This window comes from Balaenoptera musculus, chromosome X (assembly GCF_009873245.2).
Source record: "Balaenoptera musculus isolate JJ_BM4_2016_0621 chromosome X, mBalMus1.pri.v3, whole genome shotgun sequence".
NCBI classification, from domain to species: domain Eukaryota; kingdom Metazoa; phylum Chordata; class Mammalia; order Artiodactyla; family Balaenopteridae; genus Balaenoptera; species Balaenoptera musculus.
Window position 1 is genome coordinate 26,183,623 of NC_045806.1, and position 14,168 is coordinate 26,197,790.

Here is a 14,168-nt window from a genome sequence, read left to right on the forward strand (position 1 = left end):
AGGATTTTATTGTATTTTTACAAAAGTATAGATATGCTATGAGCTGGAAGTTTTTTAACGTCTAATAATTTACCACAGATAGCTGATGGAAATATCTTTCCTTGTTTTCCTTTAAGAACACAGATGGAATGCACTGGGCTGCGGCAGAGGAGGTAAGTTGAAAATCAAGTTGACAAGGAGAAAAATGTTAAGAATAGAGCAGAAACTAATTATTAGAGAAATGCAAATCAAAACTACAAAGAGATATCACCTCACACCAGTCAGAATGACCATCATCAAAAAATCTAAAAACAATAAATGCTGGAGAGGGTGTGGAGAAAAGGGAACACTCTTGCACTGTTGGTGGGAATGTAAATTGATACAGCCACTATGGAGAACAGTATGGAGGTTCCTTAAAAAACTACAAATAGAGCTATCATATGATCCAGCAATCCCACTCCTGGGCATATACCCGGAGAAAACCGTAATTAAAAGAGTCATGTACCACAATGTTCATTGCAGCTCTATTTACAATAGCCAGGACATGGAAGCAACCTAAGTGTCCATCAACAGATGAATGGATAAAGAAGATGTGGTACATATATACAATAGAATATTACTCAGCCATTAAAAAGAATGAAATAATGCCATTTGCAGCAACGTGGATGGACCTAGAGATTATCATACTAAGTGAAGTAAGACAGAGAAAGACAAATATCATATGATATGGCTTATATGTGGCATCTAAAAAGAAATGATACAAGTGACCTTATTTACAAAACAGAAACAGACTCACAGACTTAGAGAACGAACATATGGTTACCAGGGAAGAAGGGTAGCAGGTAAGGATAGATTGGGGGTTTGGGATTGACATGTACACACTGTTATATTTAAAATAACCAACAAGGGAAAAAGAAGAATGAATAAACAACCCGTGGTATATTAATGAAATATTACTTAGCAATAAAAAGGGTAAAACCACTTGTGCAATTCAGTAAGATAGATGAATCTCACAAACATTTTGCTATGCAAAACAAGATGGACAAATTAGTGTAAATACTGTATGATTTCATTATTACTGAGAAAAATTTGAATATAGGCTTTGGATTAGGAAAAAAAAAGAAAAAAGCAGAAACTTATGATTAATTATAAGGACTCTTGCCACCAAGGAACAAGAAGAGGCCAGAGACCTGTTGGGCCTTGGGAGAAAGCTTTGGCTTCTGCTTCCAGATACCACTTGGAAGGAGCCCTTCAGCATTCCCTTGGCTCCCTGGAGAAGCGCTCAGAGATTTGGTAATAGATTCTCCACACTCCAAACAACATACACAGAAAATACAAATCCTCGACAGCTGCACACATGAAACCTCTAACTTCTGTATTACTGGGCACCTCTTATGAACCAGGCACTTTATAGGAATCGACTCTATACTCCTTACAATCACCCAATGAGCTCAATGTTCTTAGCCATATTTTGCAGGTGAGATAAATGAGACCCCAAGAATGTAAGGAAGTTACTTACCCTCCAATCCACCATCTCTTCTCTTACTACGTCATCGTCCCACCCCAGCTGCCCCTACCACCCTTTGCCTGGATTCTGCTCGTCTTTCATAACCCAGCCTAGACCTGTGGTTCTCAGCTTGGGCTTCATCTTGTAATCACCTGAGGAGCTTTAAAAAAGCATTGCTATCTGGGTGCCACGCCCAGGGAGACTGATTTTAATTGATCTAGCATGTGTCCAATTAAATCATGATTACTCAGCTTTTAAAAATCCTACATAATTCTAATGTTCACCCAAAGCTGAAGACTGGTGGCCTAGACAGTATCAAAGCTGAGTTAGGGGCCACTTTTCTGTGAGCCTACAGCACCTTATCTTTATTCAGTCATTCCTTTTTTTTTAATTACCTGTTACCAAATTTAACTTCATGGTATTGTTATTGCCTGTTGCCCACTGTAGGTGTTAAACCATTGAAGGCAGGGACTTTCCTGTTCATGTTTGTTCATTCATTCCTTCACTAACTTAGCAAGTACTTATTGAGTATCTACTATGAGTCCGGCTCTGCGCTAGTAGGTGGGAACACAACAGTGAACAAGGGGCCACATACACTCAGAGTTTACTGAAGGAAACAGAATAAGAAGACAATGTATGTGTTCTTGTTTTCTACTGCCATGTAACAAACAACCCAAACTTAGCGGACTACAGTGTGTGTCTCAGCCTGCGAGTTCAAGCTCTTTCAAGAGCTGTGCCAACAGCTGCCTCTTGGGCACCCCTCACCTAGGAGTGCACAGAGCAATGATACAGCCTGCCCTCAGGAGGATGCATCTGGGAAAAGGTCTGGAAGAGGGGTAAGAACCCTTTAGCCAAGGGATTCTTGTGTCCCAGGTATCTTGAGCAGGACTGGCTACGTCATGTGCTTGGCCCAGTGCAAAATGAAACGGCACACAAAGCAGGAAAAAAGTGCTGAGGGTCCTAAAATATAAAGCTTGTTCCTTTCTTGCACGGTCTCCCACAACTTGCCATGGTGTTGTTTATTTGCTATTTAGTACCATTCTAAGAAAAATTAAAATTTAAAATTATTAGCATGACTTTTACCATTCATCTTTATACTGTGCAATGCCAATTTGAAATGCAAATATAAGAGCTTTTAACTCATATGAAGAATCATCAAAATTATATAATTCCTATTTTATAACCAGTATATACATTTGTATCTCATTCTTACCAGAACAATGGAAAGCCTGTGCAAAATTAACTCAACCATTTCTATTTCACTTCTTGATATATGCACATTCTACCAGTACTCTCTACCTTCAGGTAGAACTAAAAGGAATAGGAATTATGAGTTTTTCCCTTTCCTTCTATGTCTTCATTTTCAGCAAAAGTAGTTCATTAATACAGGAAAGTAAATGAGCAAGAAAGGATATGATAGGGTTCCTTGGTCATTTGTGCTTTCTTAGAATTGCCCTCTTGCTGCATTTGAAGCACATTCTAGTTCAAATAGGAAGCCTGGCTTCTCCAGGTTGTTTGTGCCCTCACTTCCTTAGTCACAGATGTAACACATTCACCCAGTACTTGCTTTGAGTCTCACTGAACTCCCACACGTGTAGGCCCACCAGAATCCCGCACTCACGGGGCATTGCAAACGCTATTTGCTAAAGCGGTGGCAATGAGCAGCAGAGATGGATGATATAGGAGATACAGTGTATCTCCTCTGCCCACGTGCATGTCCACTGTCCCATTCGACTTCAGCCACAAAACACAAGTTCTAAAATAAAATTATTAATTATTTCAAGACAGTAACAGCAGAGCATTACATCAAGGGTGGACCTTTTTATTATTTTTTAAAATTTATTCAAGTATAGTTGATTTACAATGTTGTGTCACTTTCTGCTGTACAAAGTGATTCAGTTATACACATATGTATACACACACACACACACACACGTATATATATATACACACATTCTTTTTCATATTCTTTTCCATTATGGTTTATCACAGGATACTGAATATAGTTCCCTGTGTAGGGTGGACCTTTCTGAGCACAGGGCCCTGTATGACTGCACAGGTGGCATGCCCATGAAACCGGCCCTGACCCAGAGTTTGGTCTAGAAGGGTGGGGGACTAGGCTCTCAATGCACACAAGCTCTCAGTGGTGAGCTTCTCGGCGGGCACATTTCCTTGGTCCCATGGACTCCGCACCTCCTGGTGAGGGCTGTGACCAAAAGACCCAAGTGGGACCTTCCCTTGGGCAGGTTCCAGGGCAGGAACCCTGTTCCTTGTGCCAGGTCTAAAGGTAAAACAGATGGTGACTTCCACTCCAAAAGGAAAGACGGTGAGAGTGACAGGTTTGGGGCCAAGAGTTACTGTGTCCTCAACCAAACATACTGTCCAGACTTAATACATATTCATGAATAAATGAATGCACACTGGGAATGCAGGCCTACACTCAAAGACAACTCTCCCTCCTGTTCATTAAAACGTGACTTTACGTGGGCCCTAATTGTGTACCATTCATTGTGTGCTATCACACCACACAAAGAACCACCAAAGAACCATCTTTCATCTTCCTCTTTACATATATAATTTTTTTAATTACCCAAACTAACAAAATACTGAGCTCTATGCTTTCTTGCCTCAATTATGTTTTTCATCATTATATTCCTTCTTCAACCTTGAGATTTACTTTTCTTCAATTGCATTCCCCACATCTGGGTTACAAACCATTCTGTTGATACAGTAAATGCATATGATAAGGAAATGTGCATTTTAACTCTCTAAAACTCAGGCAACATTTGAACAAACAAATCACAAGGCCATTCAAAAGTCACTTTTTTTCACTGAGTAGATTCATACAGAACTGGTAAGGAGTTAACATTAAGGAAGAAAATGTTGCTCACCTATATTTCTTTTCTTGATGAACTCGGCTGAAATATTTGAATCCCATTGTATGCATTTTTTCAGTTTCGTTAGGACAAAGAATCTGCCTAAAATGTCCCCACCAAATAAAAATATTCATACATTTGCTGAAAGAAAATAACCCACTAACGAACTTTGAACTTTAACAAGAGTGAGACTTACCATTGCCACCTGCCCTGTTCACTTTCACAGGTCTAACAGGTTGAATAAATATTGCCTCTAGTTTCTCTTTCCTGTATTGATTTTCCTGTTTTAACCAGGTACCTTGTACTTGGTCTCAAAAATCTCAATGAATGCCTGGGAGTACCTAACCTTTATAAAGAAAAAATAATATTATTTCCTACTCTACTTTGAAGGCTTCAGAAACTCTCACTTTACTTTCATGACTGATTTCTCTCAACCCTGGGCTTTTTTCTTCAAAAAGGTGGGTCTTGGTTCATAGACCTAACTCTTGGCTAGTTCACATATGTAATTTCCATTGCCTTCAACAATTCTAAAGCAGTCTAATCAATAGAGATAATCCTGGATTTTTAAAAAGCTATGCTAATTGCTCTAATTCCTTTTATTCACTAAATCCTCCTTTGTTTCACCCTTCCTTGAAAGAGAATGGTAATTTTTCTTTCAGAATCAATAAACTCTCCCAGAGTCATTGAAGATTCCAGAAAAGGCTGTCAGGTAAAATTTTTATTTTATCTTAACTTCTTTCCATATTCATTGATCCCACTAGCTCAAAGACACAAAAACAAGACTGGATCTGAAAAATAAAATAAAATACTGCCACCAGAGCACAAAGTAATTAGTTCACCACCTCTAGTGCAAGTGGTTGGCCTGTTTTTGATGCATAGGAAGCTCTCACTCGTGATTTGCTGATTCTTTGATTGATGTTAAAAAAACAAGTGCCTCTAGTTCCCTCCACCAGGAAGCCTACACAACCCACTGAACCAACCTTAGCCACTGGGGACAGATACCAAAAACAACGGGAACTACAAACCTGCAACCTGTGATAAGGAGACCCCAAACACAGTAAGATAAGCAAAATGAGACGACAGAAAAACACACAGCAGATGAAGGAGCAGGGTCAAAAGACACTAGACTTAACAAATGAAGAGGAAATAGGTAGTCTACCTGAAAAAGAATTCAGAATAATGATAGTGAGGATGATCCAAAATCTTGGAAATAGAATAGACAAAATGCAAGAAACATTTAACAAGGACGTAGAAGAACTAAAGAGTAATCAAGCAATGATGAAAAACACAATAAATGAAATTAAAAATACTCTAGATGGGATCAATAGCAGAATAACTGAGGCAGAAGAAAGGATAAGTGACCTGGAAGATAAAATGGTGGAAATAACTACTGCAGAGCAGGATAAAGAAAAAAGAATGAAAAGAACTGAGGACAGTCTCAGAGACCTCTGGGACAACATTAAACGCACCAACATTCGAATTATAGGGGTCCCAGAAGAAGAAGAGAAAAAGAAAGGGACTGAGAAAATATTTGAAGAGATTATAGTTGAAAACTTCCCTAATATGGGAAAGGAAATAGTTAATCAAGTCCTGGAAGCACAGCGAGTCCCATACAGGATAAACCCAAGGAGAAACACGCCAAGACACATATTAATCAAACTGTCAAAAATTAAATATAAGGAAAACATATTAAAGGCAGCAAGGGAAAAAAAACAAATAACACACAAGGGAATCCCCATAAGGTTAACATCTGATCTTTCAGCAGAAACTCTGCAAGCCAGAAGGGAGTGGCAGGATATACTTAAAGTGATGAAGGAGAAGAACCTACAACCAAGATTACTCTACCCAGCAAGGATCTCATTCAAATGTGATGGAGAAATTAAAACCTTTACAGACAAGCAAAAGCTGAGAGAGTTCAGCACTACCAAACCAGCTTTACAACAAATGCTAAAGGAACTTCTCTAGGCAAGAAACACAAGAGAAGGAAAACACCTACAATAACAAACCCAAAACATTTAAGAAAATGGGAATAGGAACATACATATCGATAATTACCTTGAATGTAAATGGATTAAATGCTCCCACCAAAAGACACAGGCTGGCTGAATGGATACAAAAACAAGACCCATATATATGCTGTCTACAAGAGACCCACTTCAGACCTAGAGACACATACAGACTGAAAGTGAGGGGATGGAAAAAGATATTCCATGCAAATGGAAATCAAAAGAAAGCTGGAGTAGCAATTCTCATATCAGACAAAATAGACTTTAAAATAAAGAATATTACAAGAGACAAAGAAGGACACTATATAATGATCAAGGGATCGATCCAAGAGGAAGGTATAACAATTGTAAATATTTATGCACCCAACATAGGAGCACCTCAATACATAAGGCAAGTACTAACAGCCATAAAAGGGGAAATCGACAGCAACACAATCATAGTAGGGGACTTTAACACCCCACTTTCACCAATGGACAGATCATCCAAAATGAAAATAAGTAAGGAAACACAAGCTTTAAATGATACATTAAACAAGATGGACTTAATTGATATTTATAGGACATTCCACCCAAAAACAACAGAATACACATTTTTCTCAAGTGCTCATGGAACATTCTCCAGGATAGATCATATCTTGGGTCACAAATCAAGCCTTGGTAAATTTAAGAAAATTGAAATCGTATCAAGTATCTTTTCCGACCACAACGCTATGAGACTAGATATCAATTACAGGAAAAGATCTGTAAAAAATACAAACACATGGAGGCTACACAATACATTACTTAATAATGAAGTGATTACTGAAGAAATCAAAGGGGAAATCAAAAAATACCTAGAAATAAATGACAATGGAGATACGACGACCCAAAACCTATGGGACGCAGCAAAAGCAGTGCTAAGAGGGAAGTTTATAGCAATACAAGCCTACCTCAAGAAACAGGAAACATCTCGAATAAACAACCTAACCTTGCACCTAAAGCAATTAGAGAAAGAAGAACAAAAAAACCCCAAAGCCAGCAGAAGGAAAGAAATTATAAAGATCAGGTCAGAAATAAATGAAAAAGAAATGAAGGAAACAATAGCAAAAATCAATGAAACTAAAAGCTGGTTCTTTGAGAAGATAAACAAAATTGAAAAACCATTAGCCAGACTCATCAAGAGAAAAAGGGAGAAGACTCAAATCAATAGAGTTAGCAATGAAAAAGGAGAAGTAACAACTGATACTGTCAAAATACAAAAGATCATGAGAGATTACTACAAGCAACTCTATGCCAATAAAATGGACAACCTGGAAGAAATGGACAAATTCTTAGAAATGCACAACCTTCCGAGACTGAACCAGGAAGAAATAGAAAATATGAACAGACCAATCACAAGCACTGAAATTGAAACTGTGATTAAAAACCTTCCAACAAACAAAAGCCCAGGACCAGATGGCTTCACAGGTGAATTCTATCAAACATTTAGAGAAGAGCTAACACCTATCCTTCTCAAACTCTTCCAAAATATTGCAGAGGGAGGAACACTCCCAAACTCATTCTACGAGGCCACCATCACCCTGATACCAAAACCAGACAAAGATGTCACAAAGAAAGAAAACTACAGGCCAATATCACTGATGAACATAGATGCAAAAATCCTCAACAAAATACTCGCAAACAGAATCCAACAGCACATTAAAAGGATCATACACCATGATCAAGTGGGGTTTATCCCAGGAATGCAAGGATTCTTCAATATACGCAAATCAATCAATGTGATACACCATATTAACAAATTGAAGGAGAAAAACCATATGATCATCTCAATAGATGCAGAGAAAGCTTTCGACAAAATTCAACACCCATTTATGATAAAAGCCCTGCAGAAAGTAGGCATAGAGGGAACTTTCCTCAACATAATAAAGGCCATATATGACAAACCCACAGCTAACATTGTCCTCAATGGTGAAAAACTGAAACCATTTCCACTAAGATCAGGAACAAGACAAGGTTGCCCACTCTCACCACTATTATTCAACATAGTTTTGGAAGTGTTAGCCACAGCAATCAGAGAAGACAAAGAAATAAAAGGAATCCAAATCGGAAAAGAAGAAGTAAAGCTGTCACTATTTGCAGATGACATGATACTATACATAGAGAATCCTAAAGATGCTACCAGAAAACTCCTAGAGCTAATCAATGAATTTGGTAAAGTAGCAGGATACAAAATTAATGCACAGAAATCGCTTGCATTTCTATACACTAATGACGAAAAATCTGAAAGTGAAATTAAGAAAACACTCCCGTTTACCATTGCAACAAAAAGAATAAGATATCTAGGAATAAACCTACCTAAGGAGACAAAAGACCTGTATGCAGAAAATTATAAGACACTGATGAAAGAAATTAAAGACGATACAAATAGATGGAGAGATATACCATGTTCCTGGATTGGAAGAATCAACATTGTGAAAATGACTCTACTACCCAAAGCAATCTACAGATTCAATGCAATCCCTATCAAACTACCACTGGCATTTTTCACAGAACTAGAACAAAAAATTTCACAATTTGTATGGAAACACAAAAGACCCCGAATAGCCAAAGCAATCTTGAGAACGAAAAATGGAGCTGGGGGAATCAGGCTCCCTGACTTCAGACTATACTACAAAGCTTCAGTAATCAAGACAGTTTGGTACTGGCACAAAAACAGAAATATAGATCAATGGAACAGGATAGAAAGCCCAGAGATAAACACACACACATATGGTCACCTTATCTTTGATAAAGGAGGCAAGCATATACAGTGGAGAAAAGACAGCCTCTTCAATAAGTGGTGCTGGGAAAATTGGACAGCTACATGTAAAAGTATGAAATTAGAACACTCCCTGACACCATGCACAAAAATAAACTCCAAATGGATTAAAGACCTAAGTGTAAGGCCAGACACTATCAAACTCTTAGAGGAAAACATAGGCAGAACACTCTATGACATACATCACAGCAAGATTCTTTTTGACCCAGCTCCCAGAGAAATGGAAATAAGAACACAAATAAACAAATGGGACCTAATGAAACTTAAAAGCTTTTGCACAGCAAAGGAAACCATAAACAAGACCAAAAGACAACCCTCAGAATGGGAGAAAATATTTGCAAATGAAGCAACTGACAAAGGATTAATCTCCAAGATTTACAAGCAGCTCATGCAGCTCAATAACAAAAAAACGAACAACCCAATCCAAAAATGGGCAGAAGACCTAAATAGACATTTCTCCAAAGAAGATATACAGATGGCCTACAGACACATGAAAGAATGCTCATCATCATTAATCATTAGAGAAATGCAAATCAAAACTACAATGAGATATCATCTCACACCGGTCAGAATGGCCATCATCAAAAAATCTAGAAACAATAAATGCTGGAGAGGGTGTGGAGGAAAGGGAACACTCTTGCACTGTTGGTGGGAATGTAAATTGATACAGCCACTATGGAGAACAGTATGGAGGTTCCTTAAAAAACTACAAATAGAACTACCATACGACCCAGCAATCCCACTACTGGGTATATACCCTGAGAAAACCATAGGTCAAAAAGTGTCATGTACCACAATGTTCATTGCAGCTCTATTTACAATAGCCAGGACCTGGAAGCAACCTAAATGTCCATCGACAGATGAATGGATAAAGAAGATGTGGCACATATATACAATGGAATATTACTCAGCCATAAAAAGAAATGAAATGGAGGTATTTGTAATGAGGTGGATGGAGTTAGAGTCTGTCATACAGAGTGAAGTAAGTCAGAAAGAGAAAAACAAATACAGTATGCTAACACATATATACGGAATCTAAGGAAAAAAAAAAAAAAAAAAGGCCATGAAGAACCTAGTGGCAAGACGGGAGTAAAGACACAGACCTACTAGAGAATGGACTTGAGGATATGGGGAGGGGGTGGGGTGAGATGTGACAGGGTAAGAGAGTGGCATGGACATATATACACTACCAAATGTAAAATAGATAGCTAGTGGGAAGCAGCCGCATAGCACAGGGAGATCAGCTTGGTGCTTTGTGACCACCTAGAGGGGTGGGATAGGGAGGGTGGGAGGGAGGGAGACGCAAGAGGGAAGAGATATGGGGACATATGTATATGTATAACTGATTCACTTTGTTATAAAGCAGAAGCTAACACACTATTGTAAGGCAATTATACTTCAATAAAGATGTTTAAAGAAAAAAATAAAATAAAATAAAATAGGAAAGCAAAAAAAAAAAAAAAAAAAAAAAAAAACAAGTGCCTGAGAGGAAATTTGAAAAATTCCTATGATTGTATCCCTTCCAACTGTATGAAATACATGATTTTCTATAAATCACTTTCAAAATATGTTGTGTCATTCTCAGGTTTCAGAGAAAGGCAATTTGGACCAGTTCTCCAGCAATTTGTGAGGAAATGTGACCGATGACAAAGCAGTTCAACAGCAAATAACATTCACAAACATTTAGTGAAAAGTAGCTACGGGCCAGCGACCTTACTAGGCACCCGACATATAAGGACACATATGATCGAGTCCTTGACTTCTAAGAGTTTACAGTGAAGTGGAAGAAATAGTAGTATAAATAATCGTCATGAAATGTGCAGAGTTATAATACAAGTATGTGAAGAGTAGTACAGGGGCATAGAGGCCCAATATCAGTAGATGGAGATTCAGTAGAGTGGTTAAGAGCAGAGGTTCTGGAGTCAAACTGGATTTGAATGCCAGATCTGTGACTCACTGTGTGATCTTGCAAGCTACTTTGCCTCTCTATGCCTCAGTTTCCTCCTCTGTAATAGTGATAACAACAGTACCTATTTCAAAGGGTCACTGTGAAGACTGAACAAGTATATGAGAAAAGTGTCTGGAACATAGCACTCAATAAATATTATTCATTATTAATATTATCAGGTTATACATAAAAGAGAGCCTGAGACTTGACCTACAAAAGTAGACAGAGGACCACCTATAGGAGTGGGATAGGGAGGGTGGGAGGGAGACGCAAGAGGGAGGGGATATGGGGATATATGTATACATATAGCTGATTCACTTTGTTATAAAGCAGAAACTAACACACCATTGTAAAGCAATTATACTCCAATAAAGATGTTAAAAAAAAAAGTAGACAGAGAAATACAGGCTTCATGTTATAGGCATGTCTGGTGCATCCCAAGTTAACTCTGTGGCTGGAGAACAGATTAACAGAATGGAAATGTGAGAACAGCACACACTGCTCTGGACTATGACATACATGAATCTTAGTTCTGCTACTCACTCACTAGCTGGGCACCCGGGCAAGTTAACCTGGCATGAAAACAGTAGGTGCTCAATACACGGGAACCAGTGTTACTAGGAGCGTATAGGAGAAAATGCCTTGAGATTGGCACTGAAAGTCTGGCTCAGTTTAGATTGTGGAGGGCATATACGTTTCATGTGTTACTCAACTATTGCTGCAGTAATGCTGTATAACGAACAACCCCAAAAATGTTAGTAGCTTATGACAACAAGCATTTATTATCGAACTCACAGGTGGGTCACCTGAGGTTTGGCTTATTTGGGTTCAATTTTGCTGGGCCTGCTTGGGTTAAGCTGGGCTTGGCACCAGGCTACAGACCAGTTCTCCTCCACATGTGTTATTCTGGGACCTGTAGCCACCTGTACAGAGCATACACTTCTGGGCATGCATTTCTCTTGACAATAGCTGAAGCCAGAGAGGGGGACCCAAACCATATAAGCATATTTAAAGTCTGCTCACATCACATCAGTCAAGATTCCACTGACCCATGCAAGTCAACGGGAGAGTATACTGAGTTCACATTATGGCAAGTATTGCAAAGTCACATGGCAAAGGCTGCGGATGTATAATTCTATTATAGGGAGAGTGAAGAATTAGAAACAATAATGTGTATAACTGAATCTCTTTGCTGTACAGCAGAAATTAACACAACACTGTAAATCAACTATACTTCAATAAAATAAATTTTAAAAAAAGAATTAGGAACAACAATGCAATCGACATGTTTAGGAGTTTTCATTCATTCTCTAGATTAAAAGATCCATGAAAGATATGTTAAGGAAATGAAATGATTAGATCTAAATTTTGGAATGTTCATCCTGGTGGTTGTATGGAAGGTGAATGGGGTGAGGAAGGACTGGAGGCACTGGGACAAGTGCTTCTAATTCATGGACTGGACCATGACCATGACCATGACCATGACCATGGTTAGGATATGGGATCACATGAAGACGATAAATGTGAAAAAAATTGATGAGTTAGGATTAGCAAGACTTGATTGCTAACTAGATATGGCATGAGTGGCAGGGGGCAGGGTTGGTGAGAAAAAAAGGTAGAGGTGATTCAGAAGTTCCTCAGACAACTAGAAGGATGGTGATGTAATCCTGAAAGAGGGAGGGTTAGAAAGAGCACTTTTTTGAGGAAGAGTACGTAGGAAGATAGTGAATCCAATTTTGAACGGTGTGGTGGCTTTGTAATATATCAATTTACCTAGATTAATCTCTATTTCCCAGAATTCCTTTCTCTGAATGTTTCTGGTTAGAGTTGGTCACCAGAGAAATTTTGTGTGAGATTCATAAGGTGACGTTGTTTTGTTACACTTGGAAGGTCAGTGCAGGGGCCCCAGGCGATGCTGCGGTTCATGCACATCGTCACTTACGTGTCGGCTCACTGGTTGGGATGGGGCAGCAGCTGGGCCTGCAGGTGCTCCACCTTCCACCTTATCCACCTTCTGCTTTTCTGACTCCTGGACCTGGTGTATGATTAACTTCATAGCAAAGGATGCCAGCTTCTCCCGTAGGACACCCACATCATCAAAGTTGTAGGGATAGGCCATGAGACACTGACATGGGCTCTAGTCCTTTCTCATGGGTTCCTATTGGTCCTTTGATCCACCCCATTTTACAGCTATCTTCCCTTCCCAATTGCCTACCCTGCTGACTTCAAGCTTCAGAATCCAGTGTAGAGACCACAGCCTCACAGAAACCATTTACCAACTTCAATAAGTGTAACATATCAATTCCCTGTAAGAAATCATATATATGTGCTTCCTAGTGGTTCTATGTCTCTGATGAAACCCTGACTGATACAGATAGGTTGAGTCTGAGATGCCAGTGGTAAATCTGCACAGAAATAAGAAATATGGTCTACACTTAGAAAAGTAAGCAAAAATGTAGATTTGATTATATACTTGGCTAGAAAGTGGGAGTTGATGATACAGGAATAAATGCATTTCATTAGAGACTGTTTAAAGTAAAAAGGGAGAATTCCTGAAGACAGAGTGATGGGGAATTCCAATATTCAAGGATCTGGAAGAGAGAAGAAGAATCAGGAAAAGGCAAGCAACAATCAAAGAGATAAGGAGGAAATCAGAAACAAGGGATGGTCTGGAAGCCACAAGATGAAGTATTTGAGAAGAATGGGCGTCCCAGCACTGCACAAAAGTCAAAGACAATGAGAAGAAGACGATAAAGGGCTGCTGACTTCTAGAATTAAAAGGGCTACAGTAGGTAGAAATAGCTTTGAGGTAGAATCTGCTCTCAAAGCCTTGGTAGGAGGTCAAGGAATAGATAAGGCATCTGTTTTTCAGGGTTGGGAGGCATGGTGATAATGTCAAGAGAAGACAGCAATTTGAACCTATTTATATTCAGAGGGGAGGGAGCAGACTGGAGATCAGGACTCCAGAGAGAATGAGGATAATGGATGTGAGGGGTGCTGTGACACAGGATATGAAGAAGCGCCTGTGTAGAGAGGGTAGCCTTGATCGAAGCCA